An 18,790-nucleotide genomic window follows, 5' to 3' on the forward strand; every position below is an offset into this window, starting at 1 on the left:
ATATGTTTTAGCTACTTTTGTTTATCGCTGCAGTGTTCTGGGTTCAGAATCGGTGTCTGGTTACTGTTACTATTTTATGGGTACAACATTCAAAGAAATGACTATTTGATTCAGTTCGTTTGGTGCAAAGGAGATTGATTGATGCAGATATACTTGATGTTTGATTGATGCTATTCATGGATCCAGTCTGAAAATTTATGAAACATGGTCCTTGGAAGAAAAGAGAAGGTTGTAGCCTTCTGTAGGTCAGCACCTACATACTAGTACCTCAGCTAGTACAAGAGCTAAGGGGTTGTAGCTCCCTTCTAGAAGAAGCTGGAGAATGAGATAAGGTTGTAGCCTTCTACGGGTAGAAGCCTGTGTACTGGTATGAGACTGCACTAGTACAGATCCATTGTAAAAAGAAGTTTCTATTTGAAAGAAGATAGAGACGAATTGCAGCAGGTTGTTTTCTCCCACATTGGGTTTCCACCAAGGGTAATTTTAGGGGCGAATGTTCGCCCTTTGGCGAAATTAAGGGGTTTCAAATTTTTAGTGGGCGAATATTTTGTATCATAGTACACTTTTACAAATCACCTCAAATAGCCCACCTTATTTCAAGGGAGAGGGTAAAAAAGGTAAATTTAGCCCTTGAAATTAGGACTTACAACCTTCCATTCGCCTATTTTCAAGAATAGGTTTTATTTAAGTGAATCCATTCGCCCATTTTCAAGAATAGATTTTATTTAAGTGAATCCTATGGGCCAAATACCATATTTATAAAAGAGGTATGGTAAATTAATAAAAATATAAATAAATGAGAGGTATGGTAAATAAATATAACATTTTTTTATATTTACTCCATAAGTCACCTTATATATATGTAAGGGTGTAAACAAATAAAAATATAAGTAAAGTGGAGGTATGGTAAATAAATAAAAACGTCTTTTTATACTTACTCAAAAGGCATGTCAAATAAATAAAAATATAAATAAACTAGACGTATCGTAAATAAATAAAACCTCTTTTTATATTTAGTCCATGGCACATGGTATTGACCCATGGTATTCACCAAAATGGCACATGGTATTGGCCCATGGTATTCACCTGGAATGTAGCCTATTTAAATGGGGGAATTAAACCAGCATGTAGCCTATGCTAAGATTCACTAGGACTTTACAAAGTTTTATTATTTAGTGAAAGACTCGCCAAGATCTTACAAGATTTTATAATTGAGTAAAATATTCGCCATGCCTGGTGAGAGATTCGCCAAAAAATTATATATACATATTATATTATTGATAAAATCGCCTTCCATTTTTCCTATATACCATGGAGATTCGCCCATTTATTATATTTATAAATTTAGGGGGGGTTCTTAAAATTTTCCCTGGTTTCCACCTTATATCCTATGTTCTTGTGTGTGACTGTCTAATCTATTTTTACTATTCCTCGTTACTGTTTATATGGCTCTGACTCACAGATTAATGATCAACATCAGAAGAATGAATTAAATTACAATTATGCACGTTATATGCGAATTTCCTTAACTGTAGTTGCGTATGTACATTGTTTTCACTAACTGAAGTAGCGTATGAAAATCTGATTGTGAAATGAAAAATAATTGACCTGATAATACTGATTCACCCCCCCTCTCAGAATTATTTCCAAAAAAATTAATAATAAAAATGCAAGCTGGAGTGCTTAAAGATGAAGCAAGAGATGTGATTCACAATTCAGATGGATCAACCATAAGCAACATGATTGGAGCTCTAACCTCCATGATATTAGAACACTAGTGTGGCAGCGAAACAAAGATTGAAAATAAGAATGAAGTTATTCTCATGAATCTCAAGTGCCACAAAATGTCACAATATGAATATTTTCATCGGGATTGGATGCAAAGAATCTATGAGGTGAAAGATTCAAAAAATATGTTATGGAAATGGTATATCTTGCTGCTCTTCCATCTGGATTTGTTGATTATATTAGGTTGCAAGAAATATTCCAGTTGCCATTTGAATCATATACTTGGCGTGAGATTTATTCTCACATTACAAAAACATTAGTTAGTTTATGCACCAATTCCAAAGTAAATAAGTCTTTGGAAAAACTTTCAGAGCTTCTAGACAGAAAGTCCATTTGCAGCAAATATGGACTCACAGTTGATTACCCATTGGTCAAGAAAAGGAAAGAAAATAAAAGGGCTCAAAAGGAATATAAACAGACTACTAAAGCCTACAAAGATAGAAGAAAACTTGCCCAGTGGTATAAAGGCCACTCCTCCAAAGCCAAGAAAGGTTATTACATCTATGTTCAAAGGACACACTATTATAAACCCTCTGATATTCATTTGCATACCTCCAAGCAAGAAAAATGGAACAAAATTACTTGCTAGTTGTGTTGCAAAACTGGGCATACATCCACAAAATGTCCAGAAGGTGAATAATCAAAGAAGAATAGAGGGAAAAAGTCGCAAGCCTTATTTCAGAGAGGCAAGACTATCAAAACAGAGGGATAGATACAATGCATGAAATGTGGTGCCCGCACTCATAGAACAGAATGCTGCCCAAATGTGGTCATCAAAGACCAAATACAACAGTAACAACTTGAAGATTCATCCTTTGACTCTTACAGTTATTCATCCGAGGAAGAATTACATGCAAACATACAAGATTGTTCATGTACAGAACCAGGTTCTTGTTCATGTCTAGAATCAAAAGAATGTGCTTACCATATGCATTATGATTCTGATTCAGAATCACACAGTGATTCCAGCACTGAAGAAATGTCCTTCAGACCACAGAAAGAGAAAATATTAATGGCTACTATAGAAGAAGATGAGATAAAAATTCTCTCTTTGATTCGAGCAATGGAAGATGGAGAAATGAAGAACCTGTTGTGCTCCACAACAACCCCCCATTTCATAACATTTTATTTACAAAATTATTATATGAAATGGGTCCCTTTAGAAGTCAATTGGTATCAATATTGGATTATTTGTAAAAGGTCCGCAAACCAAATGAAGGCATTATATAAAACCTTTTGAAAAACCCATATTGAATCAAATATAACAATCTTTTATCATTGCGATAAAGCGATCGCAAGATCGCATATCGCAATGACATAGAAAACGCAAATAAGTGACATATGGGATCCCGCCGATGCGATATCGCTATCGGCTATCGGCAATACTCCATGCACATCTTAAAGCACCCCATGCCATTAGTCCCGACGCGATGCGCAATCGGCGATACTTTATATGCAGGCCAAGCACCTTAAGTCATTCACCCCGGTCCGATGCGATTTCGCAATCGGCAATCGGAAATATCCCATGTATAATAATAAGGCACCCAGATTCTACCCCCGATGCGATGCGATATCGCTATCAGCGATTGGCATTTCAAAATTGTCAACATAAAGATTCAAAGTGTTCCCGATGCCTGATTGCGATATAGTGCGGATTTCGAAAAAAACCGTTAAATGGAGGGATATTATGATTTGTTCATATTTAAAGCTTGATCTTTTAAGCAATCATTCACCCGCGCTCAACCGCCAAAACGTCCACAGCACGCTTAAATGGGCCATTCGGCCGAGTAATAGTATAATGAGCATTTAAAGGGTGGCAGGCCTTAAACGACCATTTAATGTAATTGTAAGGTCCTCCCATGAATTGTGTCTGCGCTCGTTTTTAAAGCTAATCCCTTATTATGCATTTCTCAATATTTCTCATCACTTGCAAGTTTTCATTGCTATTTCTCTGTGTTACGTATATTTGCACCTCTGTGCAGAATTCATCCATAGAAGGAAGCTCAAACAAGATGGGGAAGAAATCTAAGAAGACCACAGGCGCTTCTGCTACACCAGCTGCAGGACAAGCTCTCGTGGAAAAAAAGAAGGGCTTAATATCCAATACTACATGCACGGGTGTCACCAGAGTTACTTGGCAAGGCACTTACAACCTAATTGAAGCCGAAGAACCAGTAAAGACAGTAACAGAAGCTACTGCGGATCCTACTCGAAAGTCTGAATGTACTCTCAAGGATTTAGCCGACTCTTTCCTTCACAGAATAGCGGCCAGGGAGCAAATTATCCCATACACAGACGTAGTGCGGTGGGCGATTCAAGAGATCCCAATCTTGGATAGAACTTTCAGCACTAGAGATGGAAGAATCTTCGGATCGTTCAGGCCGGATGATCTAAGGCAAATGTATCATTTGCCCGAGCCGGAGAAGATATATAATAAAGCGTTCCTGGAGAAGTTTGCAAGCGAAAATGAAGTTGAATCCGAACCCATCCGGGATTGGAGACAAAATCCAGCCAAACACAAACACGAATCTTCCAGTAAGTACTTGGTTGATTCTCTGGCTTGTCCTTATTGCTATGCGGGAATAATGATGTGTAGATTATGGGGATTGCATGACTCTGCTAATTATACCATAGAGATGGTTCCTCTAATGGAGGCAGCTGTAAACAGTATAATTATGGATTGGGCCACCATCATTTCTGACAAATTAGCACAAGCTGTGCGTGATTTTAGACATCAGACTGTCGTCACTGAAAGGAAAATTCCCCCATTCTATTACAGTGCATATATCTTAGATACACTATGTTTCAATTCCGAATTTCCCGTGCTTGGTTGGAGGTGGACGCCACAAGATCCCACAGCTATCCACATATACCATCAGAAATTATGGAAGTCCTCTTACAAGCACCATATGTACCAAATCTGCAATGGCTTTATGGTGCCTATTCATTATTCTATTTTTGATAAACCCATTCCTAAGATTTCCTATCAAGCTTCGTTTGATATAACAGCGGTAGCAAGTTGGTTTGGAGAGGAGAGATTTACCTACATAAGATTTTTCGACAGCCAAGCCAACCCACATGTTATCCCTTTATATATACCAGATAAACTGCTAGCAAGAGAAATCACTTATCAGATTATGGTTGAGAGTGTTACACAGACTCTCAAGAAAGAAAAGAAGAGGGGTTGGCCCTCTTTTCCATTGAGGTGTGGTGTCTATACTCTGCATGATCTCAAACATGCAGAAAAGGAATCCACAAAGATTCAATCCTTAACTCTGGTGACTATCCCAAATAGGCCATATGATCCAAAGAAAGTTGCCTACAATGCACTAGAACAGGCCAAATTGACAAAATTTGAGCACAAAGAAGATATGTTTGACGACCTATTCATTGCAGCCGAAACAATAGGTCAGGCTAAAGAACTCGCTCGATTGAAATATAATTATGAAGGGCTGACTGAGTTTAATAAGCTTAGAGAACAGAGGTTGCAAACTCTGCCTCTAGATTTACTAGCAACAACCCCGGCGACATCATCAAGCGAGCCTGTTCGGCAACAGTCGAAGGAACCTCCGGTGGTAACAAAGGATCATAAAAGGGAACAGGAGGAAAGGCAGAGAAAAGAAAAAGAAGATAGGCAGAAGAAAGCACACGAGGAGAAACAAAAGAAATAGCAAGAGGAGAAACAGAGGAAAGAGAAAGAGGAACAAAAAAAGAAAGAACAAGAGGAAAGGCAAAAGAAAGAACAAGAGGAACAACAGAAAAGAGAGCAAGAAAAAGTGCGGAAGGAGTCCCAAGCTGAAAAGGAAAAACAAACCACCACTGATGTCAATATAGATACTACTATTGACCCTATATTGATCCAGGAATGGAAACAGTTTGATTCCATCATCAGTGGGTTGGAATGTTCCAAGGATACAGACACTTCCAAGCCAAGCGACACACAGGACATCACTTCACCTCAGGTTCTAAGTGGAACCAGCGGCCCACCCATTTCTAAAGATGTTGAAGTAATACCAAAGGACCCCTCCGACCAAATCATTCTTCAGGTAGAAGATATTCCTCCCCTGGATGTTTTCTACAGCCCAAGGCATAGAGCAGTGGTAAAACGACAAAGGAAAAGAAGGAGGATTGATCAACCTTCCCTTTTCCCAGAACAAACTGTTACGGGCAGCGTGGTTTGGAAAGAGGAATTCGACCCCTCCGATGACCTGACAAAACTGTCACAGTATGCAGGAGCCTATTCGGCAGCAACAATCGACAAGGCATCAGAGGTAAGTCTTTTACTGAAGACTAAGGACCAAGAAATTTTCGCATTACAGGCAGAGTTAGCTGAATCAAAGCAGAAGGCAGAGCAGGCAGAATAGCAATTGTCGACACAGCAACAAGTGAACAGTCAATTAACTCAGCAATTGCAGGCAGAAAAGCAAAGGGTCGACCAAAACACAATCCAGAAATAGAAGGAATTATCGGAGGCATTGGCACAATTAAGGGTAGCAAATGAGCAAATGATGAAAACAAAAGATGAGCAAATCGCTCAATTATCATCACAGCTCGAAATAATAATGGGCGCTCCACAAGTGGATGAGTTCAGAGCAGAAGCATTGCAAATAAACACTTCATTAATATCACAAATTAGGCTCCTGTGTCAACAGCTCACTGAGGCAAAGCCATTGTGTGAGCTAACTACATCCATAAATCAGCAGGTAGAGAAGGCCAGGAATGAGTTAGACCAGGCCGAAGAGATCATAACCGCATATCTTGACTGGCAAGATTCTGATCAAGGGAGAGAAGCAAATTTGCCCAAGATTTCAGAAACATATAAAGACATACTTTTCACAGAATGGCACACTCAGGTGATGAAAGCAGAAAGGGCAGCTTCAAGATGTAAATCAACTTCCAGCAATCTAATTGATCTGGTTAACAACACTTTCTACTTAGCAAATATGATTGCCCAATGTACACCAGGAAAGATGACAACAACAAACATGTTGGAGCAATCATGTTATCCTGACTTGGAGGAAAAGGGGAGATTAATCACTGGGATTAACAGTTTAACCTTCAATGCATATTGGCTTTTCCTGATCAAACCGCACACACAGCGAGCCACCCTTAAGTGTTTAACAGATGCAATCGGGTGTATAATTCCCGATATTCAGGATGCCACCTATGCCGCCCAGCTCAGTTCGCTCCTCAACAAACCTCCTGAAGTAGAGCCAATGCTTGCGATAAGTCAGCTCAGATTTAAAGGCAAGCAGCCTACCTAATGAATCATGCCACCGATTGCCAGATCGCTGAGGAAAATAGGAGCAAAATTTATTGATACCGATTTAGTTGCATTTCAGTTTAATAGATATTTAGATTAATTTAGTATTTATAGACCCTTTCATTGTTTTGGAAAGGGTCGTAAAGTTTTGTATCAGACTTAATAGACTGAAGTTTGCACTATTGTGCTTCAGTCAATATTCTTTTATGAAACTGGACCAGTTATTCTTAATTCAGCAAGGAGGCTTTTATGCAATTGTGCACTATTGTCGTTGTTGAGAATGTTTCTGTGTTGAACGAAGAATTACAAGTAGCGATTGATATCGGGAGTGTCAAAGCAGCTCATATGGTATTTCTATCTATGTCTGAATTCATTCCTGTTATGTGAATTGTTACTTGATTATCCTTGCTATTGTTGATTATATGCATGCGCTGTAACAGCAGATTTGTATTCATTCCACTATTGGATTTTTTATGAAATGCTTTCCTTTTAATCATGTATATGTCAATAATATAAATGATGACTGTGGTAATATCGCTTTAATCGCTCTGTTTAACTATTTATGCACAACAATCTTGAATAAGTTAACATCTATGTTTGATAAATGGAGTCATCTATATGCCTGTCTTTAGACATAGACCATCAAACGCTACACTCTAAAGCTCAATAGATTCCCGGGATAGGTTATAGTTCTTTTTATTCTTGTCAATAGAGCTAGTTATTCACCCATCGCTAGCTTAGTTTTATAAATCATCCATTCATCCCGTTTATCTACTTTCGGGAAACTGGTCCCATTATCCCCAGTCGGAGCCACTATTCCAAACGGAAAAGGGGCTGTACTAAGGTCCGGACCGGGTGGTTATCCTCGATGTTGTTGCAGCGATTTTCGAGGCATCAACATTTTTGGCGCTAGAAGGAGGGCCATCGACTGTGAATGGCACATAAGCCAAAACCCATAAGCCATTCTAAGAGTAATCCTCCCTCCGAATCCCCTCGATCTTCCTATTTGCATACTGGTTCGTCGGTATCCAAACAAGAAGAAGAGGAATCAACTACCACTGCTCAAACCCATCATACTCCAGAACAATGAAGTCTTGAATCACCTGATGTCCAGTCTCTTATCCACAAACTTCAGAGCTTCTCGATTTCACCACAGAAATCTGAGGTATCACAAAGCAGTGCGACTTCGCAGTTTATTTTACCTCATCCTCTCACTAGACTTCACAGCGAAAAGCTCGGTATTGAACCCACTGAGTTCCCTTTACCCAAAAGGAAAAAAGCGAAGAAAAATACTGAAGGATCTGATAGTGAAGAGCTTTCATCCACATCCTCCATTGCATCTTCCCCTCTGCAAAGTCAACCATCCACTCCCCCATTACATATTGTTATTCACCAAGGATTAGAAGCTTCAACATCCCAACCTGCCCACTCCTCAGTATTATTTCCTTCCCATACATCTGGAATTCCAACAGTAGTATCAACCACTGTTGCTATTACAATGGCAGATCCATGGACTAGACCTGGTGCAGTCAACATGCATGCGTCATTGCATCCATTACCAGATTATCCTGAAAAATGGCTACCCAAGTTTGATCCAGATGATGGAACCCAAGCTGAGGAACACATCAATAATTTCATGTTAGTAATCAACTTGAAAGGAGTAACAGAACAAGATGTTGTTGTTAGACTCTTCCCTTACACCTTGCAAGGATCAGCAGGATCCTGGTATTTTTCTCTACCCTCTGGTTCCATTACCAGTTGGAACACTTGCCAAGAGCAGTTTCTTACCAAATATGGAGATGATAGGTCTTTGGCTACTTTAATAAACGATCTCTCCGATCTGAGAATAGAACATAGGGAACCAATTAAGGAATTTAATGCACACTTCAATAAACTCCTAAATAAAATCCCTACTGCCTCCAAACCAAGCGAACAAATTCGGAGTGAATGGTATATAGCAGCTCTGCCTGCCAATATAGCCATGTTTGTAGATAGAGCAGGGAAACCTACCTTAGCCGAAAATATGAAAGAAGCGCTTGCTGTGGAAAAACGCATCAATGCCTTGGAAAAGAAAGCTGCCCTGGAAGACAGAAAAGCCAAAAAAGTCTCTTTCAAAGATGACTCAAAGAAGAAGACCCCAAAAGACCCATACGACATGGAAGGTTTGCAAAAGGTCTTAAAAACGTTATCAAATGAAATGGTCGAAATAAAGAAGCAGGTGGCCGAAACCTCAACCAAAAGACCCTTTAGAACTTTTAAGAGAAATGAGTCAAAGCCCCCAAATGTCATATCTAACGCAGACTCAGAGCAAGAAGAAGAAGAGGAACAGGAAACAATCGCACCGATTGATGATGAAGAAGAAGTAGTCGAATGTCATGGGATGTGGGATTTTATACTCCCCAACTCTGATACTGATAATGAAGAAGAGGCGTTCCCAGTCACTACTAGGAGCAAAAGTACTTCTGAACCTGTTCAGGTATCCTCAAAGAAGAGGAGCGCAGGTGCCACTACAACCAAAGAGAAAACACCTGCAAAGAAATCACCTGCGCCAGCTCCCCAAAACCAGCCTTCAACTTCTAATACTCCTTCAACATCCAAAACATTAGTCGTATCCGATTCAATGGAGTATAACATTGTTGATGACATGAAGAAAACTAAAGCAAACATTACTATGTTTGAACTTAGTAAATTAAAGCATCAGCAGAAATTACTTCTTAAGGAACTGAATGTTGTTCCCTCTACACCACTTCCCAGTGCAAAAGCCGCTAATGATTCAGGCCAACCTCCTCCAGGTATGGTTGAAGCTACCGATTCAGTTCTAATTGGAGATAGATCAAACTCTCATACTCCACCCTTCCTGCTAACCTATGAGATTTACAACAGAAACCTGCACAACTGTTTAATTGACTCAGGGGCATCATCTAACATAATGCCAACTTCAGTTTGCTCTAAACTGAACATTGAACCCCAGAAGTCTGCTATTCATATTGTACAGTTGGACAGGACCAAAGTGCAGGTTGTGGGAGAAATTAATTCCGTAATTATCAGGTTGTCTGCTGATCCCAGAGTAGTACAAAGGATTGACATACTAATAACCGATATACCTGAAATTTACGGCTTAATTCTGAGTAGGGATTGGTTCGAAAAATTGCATGGGTACATTTCCACTGATTGGTCACATATGTGGCTTCCCTACAAGGGCAAGCCAAATCAAATAAGGATCGATCGAGAGAAACATATGACCCACACAGTTACTGAATTTGAGCAAGAAAACCAACCTGTAGCGTTCAACAACAACATTTTGGGGAATTATTCGTCAGAGTCATTCTTTGGCAACTTTGTTGCCCAACCATCTCCTTTTTCAATCAATCATTTTACATTTCAGATTGAGAATTTTTCAGAAACTGATAATTCTAGTTGTTTCAATGATGCTGAGAAAACTGTAAATACTTTTGTTAATACCTCTTTATTTTGGTCTTTATATTTTGATGGCTCTAAGTCCAACGAGGGCTCAGGAGCAGGTTGCATTTTGGTTAGTCCACAAGGAGAAAAGACAATGATGTCCTGTAGGCTGGAATTTGAATGCACTAACAATACAGCAGAATATGAAGCCTTAGTCCAGGGACTGTATAAAGCGATCGGTCTTAAAGTGCAATATTTGAAAGTATTCAGCGATTCTGAAATTATTGTTAAACAGGTGAGGAATGCAATCCAATGTCTTTCAAATCACCTCAAGCACTATCAATCGCTAGTACAAGAACTTACTTCGCACTTTTCCGCATTCAACATTTCCTCCATCCCCAGGTCTCAAAACGCGGCAACCAATCTCCTAGCCAATGTAGCTTCCAAGCTTCTACCTTCTGAAGACTACAGCCTAGATAGATTTTCCGTAGAATTACTTTTTAGGCCTTCAATTCCTGACAATGTCACTAATTGGAGAGTATTCAATCATGATGAGGATATTTTACAATTTCTAACTTCTGAAAAGTCCTATGACGATCAAATTATTGAGGAGAATGACCATGATCTACAAATGAAAGAAATACCTCAGGAAAATGCAATTCCTAAGCCTGTGGTAAAGCTGGAAGATCTTTATGATATTAAAGACAGGTTTAAACCTGTAATTAATGCAAAGCTCCAAAGCTCTACCCTTAGGTTTGAATTGATAAATCTAGGAACTGAACAAGCTCCTCAACATATTAATTTAGGATTAGGACTTTCCTTGGAAGAGAAGGAGGCATTTATTAAACTATTAAGGAAAAACAAACAGGTCTTTGCTTGGAAGTATGATGATTTGAAGACATATGATACATCCATTATCCAGCATACCATTCCTATGCTTCCCGATCAGAAACCGATTCAGCAGAAGTTAAGAAAAATACATCCAAATTTGGAAAGCCAGATAAAATCAGAACTTAACAAACTCTTGAAGGCCAAGATTATTTTTCCTGTCCGACACTCAAACTGGGTCTCTAATATGGTGCCAGTCAGAAAGAAAAATGGCGACATTCGAATTTGTATTGATTTCAGAAATTTGAACAAAGCGAGCTTGAAAGAAAATTTCCCATTACCTACTATGGAGCTAATACTCCAATCAGTAGCAGGCTCTGAATTGATGTCCTTTCTTGATGGATTCTCAGGATATAACCAAGTTCTGGTTCATCCTGATGACCAGCTTAAAACCACATTCAGGACGAAATGGGGAACATATGCGTATCAGAAAATGCCTTTTGGGCTTATAAATGCAGGAGCGACATTCCAAAGAGCTATGGATATAGATTTTAGAGGGTTAATTAATAGAACAATAGTCGTCTATCTAGACGATATTACTGTATTCTCTAAGGAGAGGTATAATCATTTGCATGATCTAAATCAAATCTTTCAGCGTTGCAAAAGATATGGTATTTCTCTTAACCCTAAAAAGTCTTTCTTTGCTCTTGATCAAGGAAAGCTCTTGGGTTTCATTGTATCCAAAGATGGCATTTATATTGATCCTGATCGGATCAAAGAAATCTCTGAAATCCCTTTCCCACATAATAAAAAGTCGATGCAGTCATTTTTAGGCCATATCAATTTTGTTAAAAGATTTGTTCCAGATTTTTCTCAAACTATTTTGCCACTTCAGACAATGATTAAGAAGAATGTAGTCTTTAAGTGGGGATTAGCAGAAAAGGAGGCTTTTGATCTAATCAAGCAATCAATAATCAATGCCCCAGCCTTGAATACTCCAAATTTTTCTAATCATTTTACATTGTATACCATTGCATCCGACTTGTCTTATGCTGCAGTACTCACGCAACTAAATGATCACAATTTGGAAGCACCCATTTCGTTTTTTAGTTCAAATCTTCAGGGTGCTGAATTGAATTACTCTGATGTAGAAAAACAAGCCTTTGCTGTATTTAAAGCAGTCAAGCATTATAGACCCTTCCTTTTGAAAACCCACACAAAAGTTATAGTTCCTTTCCCAGCAGTTAGGCAACTATTAATCCAAAAAGAACTAGGTGAAAAAAGGGCAAATTGGGTCACAGCGCTTCAAGAGTATGACTTAGAAATTAGGCCAACAAAGATTGTTAGGGGCCAAGGTTTTTGCAGGTGTTGTGCCCTACAACAACCCCCCATTTCATATCATCTGTATTCATAAACAATCAACATATGAAATGGGTCCCTTTTAAAAAATTAATTGGCATTAATGATTTTGTTCGAAAAGGATATGATAATCAAATGTGTTTGTGAATTGAAGCCTTTTTCGAATAACAATGTTCCCAAAATAAAACCAATCTTTCGTTATTGCGATAAAGCGATCGCAAGATCGCATATCGCAATAACAAAAGAGACGCATTTAAATGGCACTTCGTTCTTTGCCGATGCGATATCGCTATCGGCGATCGACGGTATTCAATGCATACACAAAAAGAGCACATATCTTACACCCCGATGCGATGCTATATCGGCGATCGGCTATCGGCACTGCCTCTTGTGGGAAAACGCTTTAAGTTATAAACCCCGACCCGATGCGATATCACTATCGGCCGTCGGTGGTATCCCATGCACTCTCATAAGGCGCTCAGGTTTTCCCCGATGCGATGCGATATCGCTATCGGAGGTCGGCAAATCACTTAATATGCATCTGGTAATGTGTTCACGCGCCAGTCCGATGCGATGTCGCAATCGGCATTCGCCAAGACTTCTTTCAAACAATAGTGTAACTCTTTCCCCCGATGCGATGCGATATTGTTGATCGATAATCGGCATTCTCAAAAAGTGATTGCTTTGAGCCTTAAAATTATATTTAAATCCGGTTGATAAAGCGCAGATTTCAAAATGCCGTTAAATGCAGGGATAAGGTAATGCATGCGTATTTAATAACTTTGCCCCTTCGATTAACGAATACTTGCGTCTAAAGCATTTTCATATCTGTTGCACGCGTTAGGGGGTCATTCAGCTGAATAACAGTGTAAAGGTCATTTAATGGGTAGCAGGCCTTAAAAACACCATTAATGCATATGCGATCTCTTACCAGTGATGGGATCCGCAGCCACCTTTTGAAAATTAATATCGCCACGCTTCAAGTGATATATATCTTTCCCATTATGCTTTGTCTTCATTATTTCTCGTGTTACGATATCTCTTGCATTTGTGTAGAGTTCGTTTGTTGAGAAAAGCTTGAACATGATGGGGAAGAAACACAAGAGGGCTACCGGTTCCACTACAACACCTGTTGCAGGTCAAGCTGCTACAATTTCGAAGAAAGGCCTTATCTCGGACACTGCGTGCACTGGTCTTGCTAGGACCACATGGCAGGGCACATATAATCTGTTGGAGGCCGAGCAACCGCAAGTGACAGTGAGAACGGCTAGTGTAGATGTACTAAGGAAGTCTGATGCAACGCTCAAAGACTTGGCTGACTCCTTTTTACACAGAATAGCGGCCAGAGAGCAGGTTCTCCCTTACACAGATGTGGTGCGCTGGGCAATTGAAGAAATCCCCATCACTGATAGAACTTTTCATACAAGGGATGGAAGGATTTTCGGATCATTCAAGCCTGATGACCTGAGGCAAATGTATCATCTGCCTGAACCGGAGCTAGTCTATAACAGAGCCTTCGTGGAGAAATTCGCAAAAGAAAATGAATCACCATCCGAACCCCTCCGAGATTGGAGGCAGAACCCAGCCAAACACAAGCATGAAAGTTCGGGTAAGTACTCCAACGTTTCTTTGGCTTCTCCCTATTGCTATGCAGGGATTATGATGTGTAGATTGTGGGGATTACATGACTCCGTTAATATCAATATTGACATGGTTCCCTTAATGGAAGCGGCTATCAATAGTATAATTATGGATTGGGCCACTATTCTTTCTGATAAGTTGGTCGTAGCCATTCGTGAATTTAGAGCCAAAACTATAGTCACCGAAAGGAAAATCCTGCCATTTTATTATACTGCTTACATTATGGATACCCTGTGTTATAATTCTGAGTTTCCTGTCCTCGGTTGGAGATGGACCACCCAAGATCCAACACCCATTCATTTATACCATCAGAAATTGTGGAAGTCCTCTTACAAGGACCATTTGTACCAAGTTTGTAATGGTTTCATGGTGCCCATTTACTATTCTATTTATGACAAGCCCATTCCCAGAATTTCCTATGAAGCTTCTTTTGACTTACCAGCCGTAGCAAGTTGGTTCGGGGAAGAGCATTTCACCTATATCAGAGTTTTTGGGAGTAAGGCTAGGCCGCATGTCCTCCCTTTATATATCCCAGACAAACTGTTAGCCCGGGAAATCTGCTACCAGATTATGGCCGAGAGTGTCACACAAACTCTCAAAGAGGAGATGAAGAGAGGTTGGCCCTCTTTTCCTTTAAGAATTGGGGTTTTTACTCTGCTTAATTACAAGCATGCAGAAAAAGAAGCGACAAAAATCCAAGCTTTATCCCTGGCCACTATCCCAAATAGACTCTATGATCCAAAGCAAACTGCCTACACTGCCCTAGAACAAGCAAAATTGACAAAAGTTGATCATCAAGAGGATATGTTTGATGACCTGTTCGCAGGTGCCGATACACTAGGTCAAATCAAACAGCTTGCCAGAATGAAATACAATGATGAGGCGTTGACTGAGTTTAACAAACTTAGGGAGCAGAGGTTGTAAACTCTGCCTCTAGATTTATTATCCACAACCCCAGCATCTTCCTCAAGCGAGCCTGGTTGGCAACAGATACATCCACCTCCTGTTACAACTGAAGAACAGGATAAACAACAGGAGGAAAGGCAGAAGAAGCTGCAGGCTGAGAAGCAAAGAAAAGAGCAAGCAGAGAGGCAGAAAAAGGAGCAGATAAAAAGGCAGCAAAAGGCACAGAAGGATCAAGAGCAGAGGAAGAAGAAGGAAGAAGAGAAGCTAAAGAAAGAACTAGCAGATAGGCAGAAAAAGGAATTGGAGGAGCAGCAGCGGAAAATGCAAGAGGAGCAACAGCGAAAAGCACTTGAAGAACAGCAGAAGTTAGAACAAGAAAAAGAACGAAGCAAAGCCCCTACAGAGCAACATAAGCAAACCTCCATCGATCCTGAATGGAATAAACAATGGAACCAATTCGATTCCATTATCAGTGGTAAGGAAGGCTCCAAAGACACAGACACCCCTAAAACAAGCGATGTGCCTGATACCACTTCTTCTCAGGTTCTAGGAGGAACCAGCGGCCCACCCATTTCACAGGATGTCGAGGTAATCAATAAGGACCCTTCTGATCAAATTGTTCTCCAGGTGGAAGAAATTCCTCCCCTGGATATTTTCTACAGCCCAAAGCATAGAGCCGTTATTAAGCGCTCTAAGAAAAGACGAAGGCTTGATCAACCTTCTATCTTTCCTGAGCAAACAGTCACGGGCAATATGGTCTGGAAGGAGGATTTGGATCCCTCCGATGATCTAACAAAGCTGTCGCAATTCGCGGGAGCTTATTCTGCAGCAACTATCGACAAAGCATCGGAGGTAAGTCTTCTGTTGAAGACTAAGGACCATGAAATATATGCATTACAGGCAGAGGTAATTGAAGCGAAAAACAAAGCAGCACAGGTTGAAGAGCAGTTGCTGGCTCAACAGCAGGAAAACAATTTGTTAACCCAGCAACTGCAAACTGAAAGACAAAGGATAGACCAAAGTGAAACTCAGAAGGCAAAAGAATTGTCGGAGGCATTGTCACAGTTGAAAGCATCAAATGAGCTGATGATGAAATCGAAAGATGAGCGAATATCTCAACTATCAGCACAGCTCGAAGGTATCAAGAACACACAGAATGTGAAAGTCTTCAGAGCAGAGGCAACTCAAATAAATAGCGCATTACTGTCTCAGATCAGACTTCTATGTCAACAACTTGCTAAGGCTGAGCCATTATGCGAAATATCTACAACAGTGTGTGAGCAAATAGAGAAGGCCAGAAATGAGCTAGATCAGGCCGAAGAAGCCATATCCGATTATATTGAGTGGCAAGACACTGTTGAAGGGAAAGCGGCGAACTTTTCCCGAATCCATGAAGCGTACAAGGACATACTCTTCACGGAATGGAACACTCAGGTAATGAAAGCAGAAAGGGCGGCTTCCAGGTGTAAAATAATTGCCAGCAATATGATCGACCTAGTCAATGATACACTTTATTTGGCAAACATGATCTCCAAGTGCACACCTGGAAGCATAACAACAGCAGATATGCTTGAACAAACAAATTATCATGACTTGGAGGAACAGAGGAAGTTAATTATCGGAGTAAATACTTTAACCTCTGATGCATATTGGCTCTTTCTAATCAAGCCACATACTCAAAGGTCTGCTCTCAAGTGTCTAACAGATGCCCTCGGATGCCTGATCCCCGACATTCAGGATGCTACATATGATGCCCAGCTAACTTCGCGTCTCAACACTCCACCGGAAGTAGAGCCAATGCTGGTGATATGTCAGCTAAGGAGTAAAGGCAAAGAACCCACCGAATGAAGCATTGCCGCCAACTGCCAGATCGCCAAGAAAGATGGAAAAAACATTTATTGATGCCAATTTAATAGCTTTTCAGTTGTTTAGATATTTGGATTAGTATAGTATTTATAGACCCTTTCATTGTTTTGGAAAGGGTCGTAAAATTTTGTAATAGACTTAAAGGCTGAAGTTTGCACTATTGTGCTTCAGTCTATATTCTTTTGTGAAACTCGACCAACGGTTCTTAATTTTGATTAGAAGGTTGTTTTACACAATTGCGCACGACTGTCTGTTGTTGGGAATGCTTTCTGATTTGAAGGAAGGACTGCGACATAGTGATTAATATACTGGATTGATCGAGCAGCTTACATGGTACTATTATCTGTATCTGTGTTCTTTCTTATTATATGAATTGTTGTGTTATTATCTTTGCTATTGTTGAATGCATGTATGCGATATAACAACGAATCTTCATTTCGTTTCACTATTGAATGTTTTGGTGATTTGTTATCTCTTTCACCCATGCATGTATCAATGATATAAATGATTAAGTGTAGTAATTCGCTATAATCGCTCTGCATAACTAATTATGATCTTAAATGGTTTAAACATCTATGCTTTAGTGTTAGAGTCATCTATATGCCTGCCCTAAAGTACAGATCATCAAACACTACACTTTACCAAGCGATAAGTCCCGGGATTAGATTATTAGATTATATATTTTGCTGATAGTTTTAGTTATTCGCTTATCATTATCCTACCGCATAAGCTACTCATCCATCCCACTTTTATCTATTATTGGGAAACTGGTCCCATTATCCCCAGTCAGAGCCACTATTCCAAACGGAAAAGGAGCTGCTTTCAAGGTTTCGGACCGGGTGGTTTCCCCTTTGTTGTGGCAGCGATTTTCGAGGCCTCAACAAAATTGGCGCTAGAAGGAGGGCCTTGACTGTGAATGGCAAGCAGACCCAAATCGGCAAGTCATTCTAAGAGTAATTCTCCCTCCAAATCTCCTCGTTCTTCTCAATTACATGCTAGTTCTCCAGCCCATAACCAAGAAGAAGAGGAATCTACCACCACTGCTCAATCCCATCATATCCCAGAACAGCTAAGTCTTGAATCTCCTGAAGTCCAGTCTCTAATCCATAAACTTCAGAGCTTCTCGATCTCACCATAGAAATCTGAGATATCAGAAAGCAGTGCGACTTCGCAGTTCAACCTCACTCATCCTCTTACCAGACTTCAGAGTGAAAAACTTGGTATTGAACCCACTGAGTTTCCTTTACCCAAAAGGAAAAAGCCAAAGAAAAATACTGAAGGATCTGATAGTGGGGATTTTTCTTCCACATCCTCCATTTCATCTCCTCATCTGCAAAGTCAACCATCCACTCCTCCATTACAAATTGTCGTTCACCAGGGAACAGAAGCCTCAATATCCCAATCTATCCACTCCTCATCTTCAACCCTTTCCAACACATCCGGAATCCCAGCAGTAGTCCCAACCACTGTCGCCATTATAATGGCAGATCCATGGACTAGGCCAGGAGCAGTCAACATGCCTGGACCATTGCATGATCTACCCAATGATCCCGAAAAATGACTGCCTAAATTCAATCCAGATGATGGGATCCAGGCTGAAGAACACATCAACAACTTCATGTTAGCAGTTAACCTAAAAGGAGTGACAGAGAAAGATGTTGTTGTAAGACTTTTCCCCTACACTTTACAAGGATCAGCAGGATCCTGGTATTTTTCCTTACCCTCTGGTTCGATTAC

Source organism: Pinus tabuliformis, chromosome 6 (genome assembly GCF_031772625.1).
Source record: "Pinus tabuliformis cultivar Carrire ecotype Pingquan chromosome 6, CPIR1, whole genome shotgun sequence".
Classification (NCBI taxonomy): domain Eukaryota; kingdom Viridiplantae; phylum Streptophyta; class Pinopsida; order Pinales; family Pinaceae; genus Pinus; species Pinus tabuliformis.